This window comes from Triticum aestivum, chromosome 2D (assembly GCF_018294505.1).
Source record: "Triticum aestivum cultivar Chinese Spring chromosome 2D, IWGSC CS RefSeq v2.1, whole genome shotgun sequence".
NCBI lineage: Eukaryota > Viridiplantae > Streptophyta > Magnoliopsida > Poales > Poaceae > Triticum > Triticum aestivum.
The window spans coordinates 550075805-550088875 of record NC_057799.1 but is presented as its reverse complement, the minus strand read 5'-3'; positions in this window follow the sequence as shown (position 1 = coordinate 550088875).

Sequence of the window (13071 nt, the reverse complement as noted above, 5' to 3'; positions counted from 1 at the left end):
ATAGGCCTTTAGTCCCGGTTCGCAAAGGCCATTAATCCCGGCTGTGCAACCGGGACTAAATATGCGCGACTAAAGCCCCCCCTTTAGTCGCGCCTCTTACGAACCGCGACTAAAGGCCCGTCCACGTGGGCGCCAGGAGTCCGTCGGGGCGGAGGACCTTTAGTCCCGGTTCTCGTGGCTAACCGGGACTAAAGGCCTCCTCCGCAGGTTTAGGGTTTTAGCCCCCCTAAACCTGGTTTCTTTTTAATTTGTAGTGTTTTATTTCTTTTATATTTTATTTTGTGTTTTATTTTAATTTTGATGAAGTTTCAGTACACATATTCTACGCTACTATATACATGCATATGAAATTTCAAACAAGAAGAATTCAAAAGGAATATATAATATATATTCAATCTCGGGTGACCATATACAACTTCGAACAAGTTTCCATACACAATTAGGATGGATGACCATATACAACTTCGAACAAGTTTCAATCTCGGGTATGCATATAAATTTCTTCGTCCTCGGTATAGTGTTCTCCTTTAGGATTGATGACTCCCCTCATGAAAAATCCTGCTAATTCATCTTGAATTGGTCGGAAGCGAGCTTCTGGACTAAGCCTCCTCCGCAAGTTATCCGTCGCCTTCCGCACGCTATCCGATGCCTTCCGCTCAGAGGTGTGTCTCCGGATGTTCTCACAAACATAGTATCCACATAGATTGGTCTCCGGTGGCTGCTTATCCACATTAACTAACCTTCTAAAATCTAGCTCATGTTTGAATTCACCGACAATTTCTTCTGAGAACCGTCTCCAAACCCTACAGGGCAAAGAAAATTAAATGAACAAGGGAGTTATTAGTTACTTGATATTAGGAAATGAACGAAAGAGACCGATCGATATAGAGCTCAAATGATTGAAAATAATTACTTTTGCAGCATTTTTCTCATGTCGGCCCAACGCTCTGGATCTGAATCCATAGAGTCCATGATTAGAACTCTGGAGGTGTGAAGTTCAATATTTAGCAGAATCCAGTGGAACCTGCGGACACGTTACATGCACAGTCATGCATAACTCATCGATTAGACATACCATGCATGGAGTAAACAAAAGAGAATGGGCACAAGAGAGAAACACTCACCCAAAATGGTAAGGAAATAGAATATGACTTTTGAGTTGATGCTTTCTAAGAAACTTGTACAAGTCTTTCTCCACGTCTTCAGGGTGATTTTGTAACACATGTCCATTAACGATATGTGGGTCAATGAACCCAACATCATGGATGTTTCTTATTTTGCATTCCCAAATCTTCAATCTGCATAATAGCGTACGCAACAATATAGTTAGGACAATATATATATATATATATATATATATATATATATATATATATATATATATATATATATATATATATATATAGTGCAGGCAATGAAGAACGAGATGAGGTAGAAATAAATCACTTACAGAACGTAGCAACTCAGCATAGATTTGTCGAGGTCGCGCAGATTGAACAGCTGGAACAATTCACTCATATGAACTTGTACAGAGTACCGTTTGGTGTGATGCTCCTCTGTAACATCCGCATAAACATATTCTTTGTCGGCCCATGTTATGAATTGCTTGTACCAACGTAGCAGATTTCGCATTTGTGGTGGTAGACTCTTTTCCCGCGCAGGCTCGACGAGAGGCCCATTCCGCACATATTGTAATGCTATCTCACATACTGGCGCATCCTCAAGGCCTAAGAAGGCACGAAGAGTCAAACCCATCTCGGACGCTTGTTTCATGGCACTCGCTACAGTCAATCCAAGTGCTGCCGCTGCTGCTATGATCTCGGGGTCCTCTTCCGGACCGGCTTTCACTATGAGCGGGGGGATCGATTGTTTATTCTGCATCCCGAGCTGGTCAACTTGTTTCCTGCTTTTTTTACTTTCTTCTTTCTCCTCCTTCAATATTTTTGCTTGCCTACGAAGTTCATGTCCATAGTCGTCAGGCATATTCAGCTCGGCTTGGGACGGTGTCGTCAAAAAATCCTTAGCCCACTTATTTTGCTTCTCAGTGAATACTTGCTTGGGCTCAGGCTCTTTTTTCGCCTTCGTATCCGCCTTCCATTTCTCATAATGAGCAGACGCGGCCAATTTGGTTTCAGCTTCACTAAGTTCCCAAGGCCTTGGGAGGAGAGGCTTCAGTGATGGCTCCGGTACCCTTGTGGTCTTAGGTACATAAGGGTCCGGGTTAATAGTCCAGGAGCGGGTTTCCTTGCTGTCCGCCTGCTTCTGCTTCTTCGCCGGAGGTGGATTGGGGGGCGTCGTACCCACCGGAGGAGGATTGGGGGGCGTCGTACCCGCCGGAGGTTGTGGATCGGGGGACGGCGTCGAATGGCGTGAAGGAGGTGTAGGTGAACCACGACGACCACCACCACCGCCACCACCACCACCACCATCGGAGGGGGGTGGACTTGTTAGCCTTGGCGCCTCGCCTGGAAACACTATGTACTTCTTTTTCCATAGAATGATCTGGCGCTTGACATCTCCAAGTCTTCTCTCCCCTTCGGGTGTAGCTTTGTCAATCTCCAGGTCCTCAAACTCTTGGACTATGTCTTCCACCGTGACACGAGCATAGCCATATGCAATGGGGTTGTTGTGGTGGAGTGCTCCAGGTGTACAGGGTAAAGCACTGCCGGTAGCTACCTTCGTGGAAACGTTCCCCACGGGATAATGCAGATCACATTCTTTCATCTCCTTTACATCATCCACGGGGTAGTGAGGCTCCGGTGCACGAATCTCGATCATCGGTGCATTAGCACCAGGCGGGGCATCCGTGGAAGCCACGCTGCTTCTCCGCTGCTGGCTTCCGCGATCCGCTTCATGATCTTCATGCGGCCCTACAGCCGATTTTTCTTTTACTAGTTCATGCATGGTCTGCTTCAACTCATGGAGTTCCGATGCAAACTTCGCCAGAAGATCTGCATCCCGGTCCGTATTTCTCTTACGGCTTCTGTAACAGTACGGGTCATTGTCCTGGGAAAACCCTACTTTCCACGGAACTCTGCCTTTGCCTCGTACACATCCTCCGTGTTCATCATTCCCGAGGGCTGTTGTCAGTGCGTCTTTCTCTCTGTTGAACTTGATCAAGCCCTCTTGAGCTTGGGTCATTGCGTCAATAAGGGCTTGGGTGGGAGCAAACTTTTTCTTCCGGTGAACACACACCCCTGTCTCCGGGTCTAGCGATCCCCCATGCCCGTACCACCAGCTTTTGGCCCTTGGGTCCCATCCCTCTGTACCTAGAGGGATTCCTCGCACCCTCAGGTCCTCCTCCATCTTCTGCCACTTAGGCTCCGAAAGGCGGTATCCTCCTGGCCCCATAATATGATGGAACTTTTTCTTACTCGCATTATCCTTATTTTTTTGATATTTCCTTGAAATGCTCCGATTTCTTTTGCCTCACGAATTCTGGCCAATCATCTTTCAGTTTCTCATGTTGTCCATTGAAATCCGGAGTCTTGCCCTTGTTGACATAGTCACGGGTTAAATTTTTCTTGAAGTTCCGGAATGCTTCGCCCATCTTCTGAAGAGCGAACTCTTTAACTAGCCTCCTCCTCTCACATCCACCCGAAACCTCGTTACCGAATTCATCGACTTTGTTGTATTCCGGAGGTAGAATGAAATGTTCCATAAGCTTTCTGCAGCAATCCTTTTTCGTTCTCTTGTCGACAAAACTGAAACCAAGACGTGCCTTCTTTGGCTCCTTCCATTCCTGGACGGTGATCGGGACGTTGTCTCTAACAACGACTCCGCATTGGTTGATAAACTTTGAGGTGTGCTGTAGGGGCTTGCCGGTTTCACTGACAAAATCGATGGCATATGTTTCTCATATTTTCATCGCCTTGGATTTGCCACGCTTTGTCGTACTCGATCCGGCCGAGGGCTAAAAAAAGAAAGAGAGTCGCGCGCGTTAATACATATGTATTCACATTTCAGTAAGTTTGTATCACGAGAGGCTCAATGTATATATATACCTCGCCGGAGGTGGTTGCTACTTGCAATTCAAGATCGTCGTTTGTTGACGGTTGACCTCCGTCGACAATGTCCGTTCCTTCACCTTCTTGATCATCGACAATGTCTGTTCCACCGTCAAGGTTCAGAAAAGAAGAGACTACATCCTCTTCTTGCTCATATTCTGAGCCCGGCACATAAGGAATCTCGTTGTTTATGATGCCCATTAAATAACGTTCAGCCTCCGGATCCCTAAGCGGCTCGGCTCTATCGTCCGCCATATGTCACTCCTGCATGTAGTAAAAATTAATTAACTATAAAGGAATTAAAAAATAAGATTAAGGGGACATAGAGGAGGAGGAATAAAAAAATAAGATTATTGAGCACTAATTTGCATAGAAGTTTTTGTTTGAGCACTGCCAAGTATTTTGTTTTTCCTTTTCTTTTTCCTTTTCTTCTTCCTTTTCTTCTTCCTTTTCTTCTTCCTTTTCTTTTTTCCTTTTCTTCTTCCTTTTCTTTTTCCTTTTCTTATTTTGTTTTTCCTTTTCTTCTTCCTTTTCTTTTTTCCTTTTCTTTCTTCCTTTTCTTTTTCCTTTTCTTATTTTGTTTTTCCTTTTCTTCTTCCTTTTCTTTTTCCTTTTCTTTTTCCTTTTCTTCTTCCTTTTCTTATTTTCTTTTTCCTTTTCTTTTTCCTTTTCTTATTTAGTTTTTCCTGTTCTTATTTTCTTTTTCCTTTTCTTCTTCCTTTTCTTTTTCCTTTTCTTATTTTCTTTTTCCTTTTCTTCTTCCTTTTCTTTTTCCTTTTCTTCTTCCTTTTCTTCTTCCTTTTCTTTGTTTGAGGAGGACGGCAGGCGGCGGCGGGCGGCGGAGGACGGCAGGCGGCGGCGGGAGGCGGAGGACGGCAGGCAGGCGGCGGCGGGCGGCGGGCAGGGCAGGGGCAGGGGCAGCGGTGGCGGCGGCGGGCGGCGGCGGCGGCTCGCACGGGGAAGGGCAGGGGTGGCGGCGGCGCGCAGGGGCAGGGCAGGGGCGGCGGCGGCGCGCAGGGCAGGGGCGGCGGCGGCAGTGCAGGGCAAGGGCGGCGGCGTAGGGCAGGGGAAGTGGGGAGCGGTGGAGCTCACTGGGGGCAGGGCGCCGGCGTCGGGGCAGGGCGTCGGCGTCGATCGGCGTCGGGGCAGCAGCCTGGCGGCGTCGGCGTCGGGGCAGGGCGTCGGCGTCGAGAGGAGAATAGGAGGTGGGGGAAAATTTACTAAGTGCTGTATATATAGACAGAGCATTAGTCTCGGTTGGGGACGCCAACCGCGACTAAAGGTACCCTTTAGTCCCGGTTGGGGACACCAACCGCGACTAAAGGTACCCTTTAGTCGCGGTTGGTGTCCCCAACCGGGACTAAAGGTTCTTTCGCGCCGCTTTCGTTCCCGCGCGGAAAGAGCCTTTAGTCGCGGTTCGTGTCACGAACCGCGACTGAAGATCCTTTTTCATATACTTTTTAGAAAATAGAAATAATATATCAAAAAATTCAGAAAAATAAAACTAATTCATTTTAAAATCTTAAAAATAGAAATAATATATCAAAAAATTCAGAAAAATAAAACTAATTCATTTTAAAATCTTAAAATAGAAATAATATATCAAAAAATTCAAAAAATAAAACTAATTCATTTTAAAATCTTAAAAATAGAAATAATATATCAAAAAATCCAGAAAAATAAAACTAATTCATTTTAAAATCTTAAAAATAGAAATAATATATCAAAAAATTCAGAAAAATAAAACTAATTCATTTTAAAATCTTAAAAATAGAAATAATATATCAAAAAATTCAGAAAAATAAAACTAATTCATTTTAAAATCTTAAAAATAGAAATAATATATCAAAAAATCCAGAAAAATAAAACTAATTCATTTTAAAATCTTAAAAATAGAAATAATATATCAAAAAATTCAGAAAAATAAAATTAATTCATTTTAAAATCTTAAAAATAGAAATAATATATCAAAAAATTCAATAAATTAAAACTAATTCATTTTAAAATCTTAAAAATACAAATAATATATCAAATACAAATCATCCGGATTCGCCATCGTACGTTTTAATTCCCATGATCCATTCAACAAAGTTTGGTACAATAAATTATTACACATCAATTCTTCCCTTGTGTCCCTGCTTGCTTACGATTGTGCCGTATCCATGGAGCATCCTCATCATTTAACTTAATGCTTGGGTCAGTGTTCACTTTGAAGGGCGGAATTTCACCAAACATATTATAATCTTCTGACATGTATGTCTTGTCCTCCACTCCCACGATGTTTCTTTTCCCTGAAAGAACAATGTGGCGCTTTGGATCATCGCATGATGTACTGATCGTTTTCTTATCTTTCCGTTTCCTCGGTTTGCTACTCATGTCCTTCAAATAAAAAACCTGAGCGACATCTTTGGCAAGGACGAATGGTTCGTCAAGGTAACCAAGATTGTTGAAATCCACCATTGTCATTCCGTATTGCTCGTCCACCTTTACCCCACCTCCTGTTAGCTTGAACCATTTGCACCGGAACAAAGGGACCTTAAAGGAGGGTCCATAGTCAAGTTCCCATATCTCCTCTATGTAACCATAATATGTGACCTTTTGCCCATTCTCGGTTGCTGCATCAAAGCGGACACCACTGTTTTGGTTGGTGCTCTTTTTATCTTGGGCGATGGTGTAAAATGTATTCCCATTTATCTCGTACCCTTGGAAAGTCGTTATAGTCGAAGATGGTGTCTTGGCCAACATGTACAGCTGATCTCCAACATCATTGTCATTCATTAAATGTTTTCGCAACCAACTGCCGAAAGTCTCCATGTGGGCCTTTCTAATCCAGGATTCAGGCTTCCCCGGGTTGTCCGAGCGTAAAATATTCTTGTGTTGCTCGAAGTACGGAGCCACCAAGCTGGAATTTTGCAGAACTGTGTGGTGTGCTTCAGTCATAGAATGACCGTCCATACATATCGTTGATTTCCTTCCGATCGTGCCTTTTCCACTTAGTCTCCCCTCGTGCCGCGATTGAGGAATACCAATCGGCTTAAGGTCAGGAACATAGTCAATACAGAACTCAATTACCTCCTCATTTCCATAGCCCTTGACGATGCTTCCTTCTGGCCTAGCACGGTTACGAACATATTTCTTTAATACTCCCATGAACCTCTCAAAGGGGAACATATTGTGTAGAAATACAGGACCGAGAATGGAAATCTCTTCGACTAGGTGGAGCAGGAGGTGCGTCATAATATCGAAGAAGGATGGTGGGAACACCAACTCGAAACTGACAAGGCATTGGACCACATCGTTCTGTAACCGTGGTAGATCTTCTGGATTGATTACCTTCTGAGAGATTGCATTGAGGAATGCACATAGCTTCACAATGGCTACTCGAACATTTTCCGGTAGGAGCCCCCTCAAAGCAATCGGAAGCAATTGCGTCATAATCACGTGGCAGTCGTGAGACTTCAGGTTTAGGAACTTTTTCTCCGCCATGTTTATTATTCCCTTTATATTCGACGAGAAGCCAGACGGGACCTTCATACTGCTCAGGCATTCAAAAAAAATGACCTTCTCTTCTTTGGTAAGAGCGTAGCTGGCACGACCTTGAAACCATTCCGGATGCCGGTCATCTGGGTCTTTCAAAAGTTGCTGGTCCTGCCGTGCTTCCTTTGTATCATTTGTCTTCCCATACACGCCCAAGAAGCTTAGCAGGTTCACGCAAATATTCTTCGTAACATGCATCACGTCGATTGCAGAGCGGACATCTAGGACTTTCCAATATTCTAGCTCCCAAAATATAGATTTCTTCTTCCACATGGGTGCGTGCCCGTCAACTCCCCGCGGAACTGATTGTCCGCCAGGACCCTTTCCAAAGATGACTTTCAAATCCTTGACCATATCAAATATCTCAGCACCAGTACGTTCCGCAGGCTTCGGCCGGTGATCTGCCTTGCCGTTGAAATGCTTGCCTTTCTTTCTTACGTTATGATTTCGGGGAAGAAATCGACGATGACCCAGGTACACGTTCTTCTTACAATTACCCAAACGTACACTTTCAGTCTCATGTAAGCAGTGCGTGCATGCATTGTATCCCTTATTTGTCTGTCCCGAAAGGTTACTGAGAGCAGGCCAATCGTTGATGGTTACAAAAAGCAACGCTCGTAGGTCAAATTCCTCTCCTTTGTGCTCATCCCAGACACGTACACCAGGTCTGCCCCACAACTGTAAAAGTTCATCAACTAATGGCCTTAGGTACACATCGATGTCGTTCCCGGGTTGCTTTGGACCTTGGATGAGCACTGGCATCATAATGAACTTCCGCTTCATGCACAACCAAGGAGGAAGGTTGTAGATGCATAGAGTCACGGGCCAGGTGCTATGGCTGGAGCTCTGCTCGCCAAAAGGATTCATGCCATCAGTACTTAGACCAAATCTTATGTTCCTTGCGTCAGCTGCAAAATCTTTGAACACTCTGTCGATCTTTCTCCATTGCGTTCCATCAGCGGTGTGTCTCAACTCCCCGTCGGACTTACGGTCCTCTTTGTGCCATCGCAACGACTTGGCATGCTTTTTGTTCCTGAACAGACGTTTCAACCGTGGTATTATAGGAGCATACCACATCACCTTGGCGGGAACCCTCTTCCTGGGTTTCTCGCCCTCAACATCGTCACCAGGGTCATCGCCTCTGATCTTATAACGCAATGCAGTGCATACAGGGCATTCATTCAAATTCTCGTATTCACCGCGGTAGAGGATGCAGTCGTTAATGCATGCATGTATCTTCAGAACCTCTAAACCTAGAGGGCAGACAACCTTCTTTGCTTCGTACGTACTGGCGGGCAACTCGTTATTCTTCGGAAACATATTCTTCAACATTTTCAGCAAATTTTCAAATGATGAGTCAGCTACACCTTCCTGTGCCTTCCATTTTAGCAAATCCAGTGTGCAGCCCAGCTTTTTCAGACTATTATCGCATCCTGGGTACAACGACTTTTTGTGATCCTCTAACATGCGATCCAAATTCTCCCTCTCCTTGTCAGTTTCGCAGCGTCTCCGTGCATCAGCAATGGTCCGACCAAGATCATCAGCGGGCTCATCATGTGCCTCTTCTTCACCTTCACCTAACCCTTCCCCACCTTCAGCATCATCCTCCATGAAAGTATCACCGAAATGATCATGATAGTTGTCATCGATATCATCCCCTTCTTCATCTTCTTCCATTCTAACCCCTCTTTCTCCATGCTTGGTCCAACAATTATAGCTTCGCATGAAACCGTGCCGAAGCAGGTGCATGTGAACGTCTCTTGAGGAGGAGTAACCCTTCTGATTCTTACAGACAGCACATGGACAGATAATAAAACCTCGCTGCTTGTTCGCATTTGCCACTACGAGGAAATCTTTCAAACCCGTAGTGAACTCGCCGGAGAGTCGGGGACCGTACATCCATTGCCGATTCATCTGCATTATTATTATATAAAGTATATAATTAACCATCATGCATTTGTTAAACTAACTAGCTAGAAATAATACAAATTAAACAATGAACTACACACATGCATATTTTATCAATGACACATGAAAGGTTCAAGTTGCTAACCGCGATCGCGGAGGAAAAATAAATGAGAAAGCTCAAGTGTGGCTCGGACACTTCATATCATGTTTGTTTCATGCTCTCGGGCATTTCATCGAACACCTTGTGTGCATAGGAGGAACCAAAAGCAAACCCACCACCCCCCTTCTGAATTGTGGCTAAGTGAAGTGAGCTGAGTCCTATATATAGGGATGGGCCTTTAGTCCCGGCTGGCCTGGCCAACCGCGACTAAAGGCCTTCGGGCCAGCCTGAGGACCTTTAGTCCCGGTTGGCCAGGCCAACCGGGACTAAAGCCCCTCCCGTCCGCCAGCTGTCGACCGAGCGCGCTGGGCCCAGATAGTTGGTCGCGGGTCTCCTCCCGAACCGCGACTAAAGACCCCTTTTGTTGCGGTTCGATTATTTTAGGGACTAATGGGGGCGTATGGAAGCCTATTTTTCTACTAGTGCTACCTGCAATGAAATTTCCTTTATCATTCCGGATAACCGCACCAGTTGTGCCCTTTAGTTGAACATGATCAAAAAAAGCGTCGACATTCAATTTAACAAAACCCATAGAAGGTCTGCTCCATCCTCCATTCTTCCTTGATGCCTTGCATGTACATACGACTTCCTTCTCCCTACTAAAAAAATGTGAGGACACTTCTTATCAGACCTTCTTCCTTTCATAAACAAAAAAATGTGAGGACAAATGAAATAAATTTGTTACCGTGTCCAGTATTTCTTAAATATTCCATTTCTCGTAATAGGCTTTTGCCGAGTAGGGCATTTTGGAAACCGCGCTCCAAGGAGGCCTTAATTTTGAAAAATTCAAAATTCAAAAATTTTAGTTAAAAAAACTGAAAAAAAATACACATGTATACAAGGATCAAGGATGTAATGTGTACTTGTGCAAAATTTCAAGTTAAGGTCTCCATGGAGCTCGGCCCCCATTTGGCATTTTCGGCTTTCGCATCACTTTATAAATAAAGTCAACAACACGTTCATACAATAAGTTCAAATGCCGTAAAGCAAAATAGCTATCGGATTCAGGGCTTCGTAGACCCTTGAGAGATTCGAACTCTGGGGTATGCACGAAGGACTCTCTCTCCCCAGCCTGCCTACCCAACGATTCCACGGTCTAGCTTGATGAACCCGAAGAACACGAGACACAGAGGTTTATACTGGTTCGGGCCACCGTGTGGCGTAATACCCTACTCCAGTGTGGTGGTGATGGATTGCGTCGAGGGCTAAGGATGAACTAATACAATGGCGAACAACCTCAGGAGGAGAGGTGTTCTTGAGCTCTATCAGCTGGTGAGATAGTCTTGGTGGAATGGATCCAGTCCAAGGTCCGTTGCCTCCTATGGTGGTGGCTAGCCCTATTTATAGAGGCCCCGGTCCTCTTCCCAAATGTAGGCGAGAAGGGATCCCACAACGGCCAATTTTGAAGGGAGACAGCTAGTACAAGCTATCATGACAAAAGTAGTCTTCGCCTGCCAAAGGCTCTGGTGGTGACCGCTACCTCTTGAGCATGAGTTGGTTATCCTTTGAAGAGAAAAGTGTGATGCAGCAAAGTAGCGTAAGTATTTCCCTCAGTTTTTGAGAACCAATGTATCAATCCAGTAGGAGACTACACGCAAATCCCTCGTACCTGCACAAACAAATAAGAACCTTGCAACCAATGCGATAAAGGGGTTGTCAATCCTTCACGGCCACTTGCAAAAATGAGATCTGATAGAGACAATAAGATAAATATTTTGGACACGACGATTCGGTGCCCGAGCTCAGATGCTCCCGAAATCGCCGGCGTCCGTTCCTCACTTGGGATGCGAAAAAATTAATCTATCCCGTCTGACGCGCGATAGGGAAAAAGGGGGAATACGATGTAGTAATACAGTATGAAACAGTGCATCTTTCCTGGGCCCAGATCGTATCAAGGGAACGGAGGACGCGCATGTGCGTTCTGGTCCGTGGACCAGAACGTTGTCATCTCAACCGAGCGACGGATCAGAACGGAGGAAACCCTCGTCACTCCTCTCTTCCCCCAAACCCCACTATCCTCTTTCTGCTAGAATGGTAGGACCTTGCGGCAGCGATCAATCTACACCAGCAGCCACGTGATGGAAGAGGCTGGTCTCGATTTCCTGCTCGATGCCGTCGACAGGTTAGTTCTGAAGATCTATAAATTTTGGGGATTTGTTTTGGAAGCAACCATACACCCATACCGGTGGAAGAAAGCTGACGGCGGGCATGTCCGTCGGCCGTTGCCGTCTTGTTTCAGGTTCCCGCCCCGGGAGGAGTTCGCGGGCAGATCCGGTTCCTCTGGCCTTGTGACCGAGAAGCGAAGCCCACAGCGCCGTCCCTGCGGACTCAAATACCGGGTCTGGTTGCGGGCAACAGGTCGGCGGCGATGGCCCTTATAGGGGGGAGTGCGCCGGCGTCCAGATGCTTCTCCAACTCGGTCGGCACGGTCAACTGATAGAGTCATCCCCGAGACCCCTGGTTGGACAAATAGGTCAGAACCCAAATCCTCCCGCTGTTGAACTGTATTTGTTCGGACCGTCTGTACGTTTTTCTGTATTACAAATATGCTTGACACAATTCAGTTTAGTTTTGAAACCATTCACCAAAATCAGAGTAAATAGCATAAAACTACTAGTTTACAGGCTATAGTTCCAAAAAGCTACCACTTTTTAATTATTCTCAGAAACCTACCAGTCGCGCGGACCGCTGTTTCAAAAAACCCAAAACGCCCGTGACTAGCGATTGAACCGTTTTTCTGACCGTCTGGACCCACATGTCAGGCCACCTGGCCACGCGCGCTCACGGCGCGGCCGTTGACGGCCGTTAGTCCTCGCGGCCCGGTCGGAATGAAGCAGGGTAAATTCCCCACCATGCTCCCACTCGCTGCTCACTCACTCCCCTGCTCGCTCTCTCCCCTGCTCCCACTCCCCCACTCCAGTACGAGCTCGCCGCCGCTCGCCGTCTTTGAGGTCGGTCGCCGTCGACTTCCTTGCTGCCATGCCTTCCTGGAACGACGAGGAAACGAGCTCGGAGGAGGAGTGCGAGGTCGTCAGCATGGACATGGGACTTATGGTAAGTTCTTTGCCACCTAGGGTTAGGGTTAGGTGCTAGTAGGCCTAGGCTACCGCCATGGATCTTGCTAAGTGTAGTGTTGCTGTTGTAGGATTCTTGTTCAATAGTGAGGCTGGGGTTTGATTGTAGGATTGATGTAAGCTAGGGTTCATCTCTGTACAGTGTTAGGGTTCATGCTGAGTTGGGGATATTTTTAGCGTTGAATGAACTGTGCAAGTTGATTCTGGTGTTGAGTGCAGATTGAAACTAGTGTTTGCTGGTTATTTTGGTTGCAGGAGGAACCAGACACCACTGTGGAGCCCCTTTTCTGTGGCCAACTTGAGATTGCTCATCCCAAGTGCATTCTGCATCAATTGAGGCCTATTAAGCATGTTGCTTTTGAAGGGCCTGTAACAGGAAGGCGTT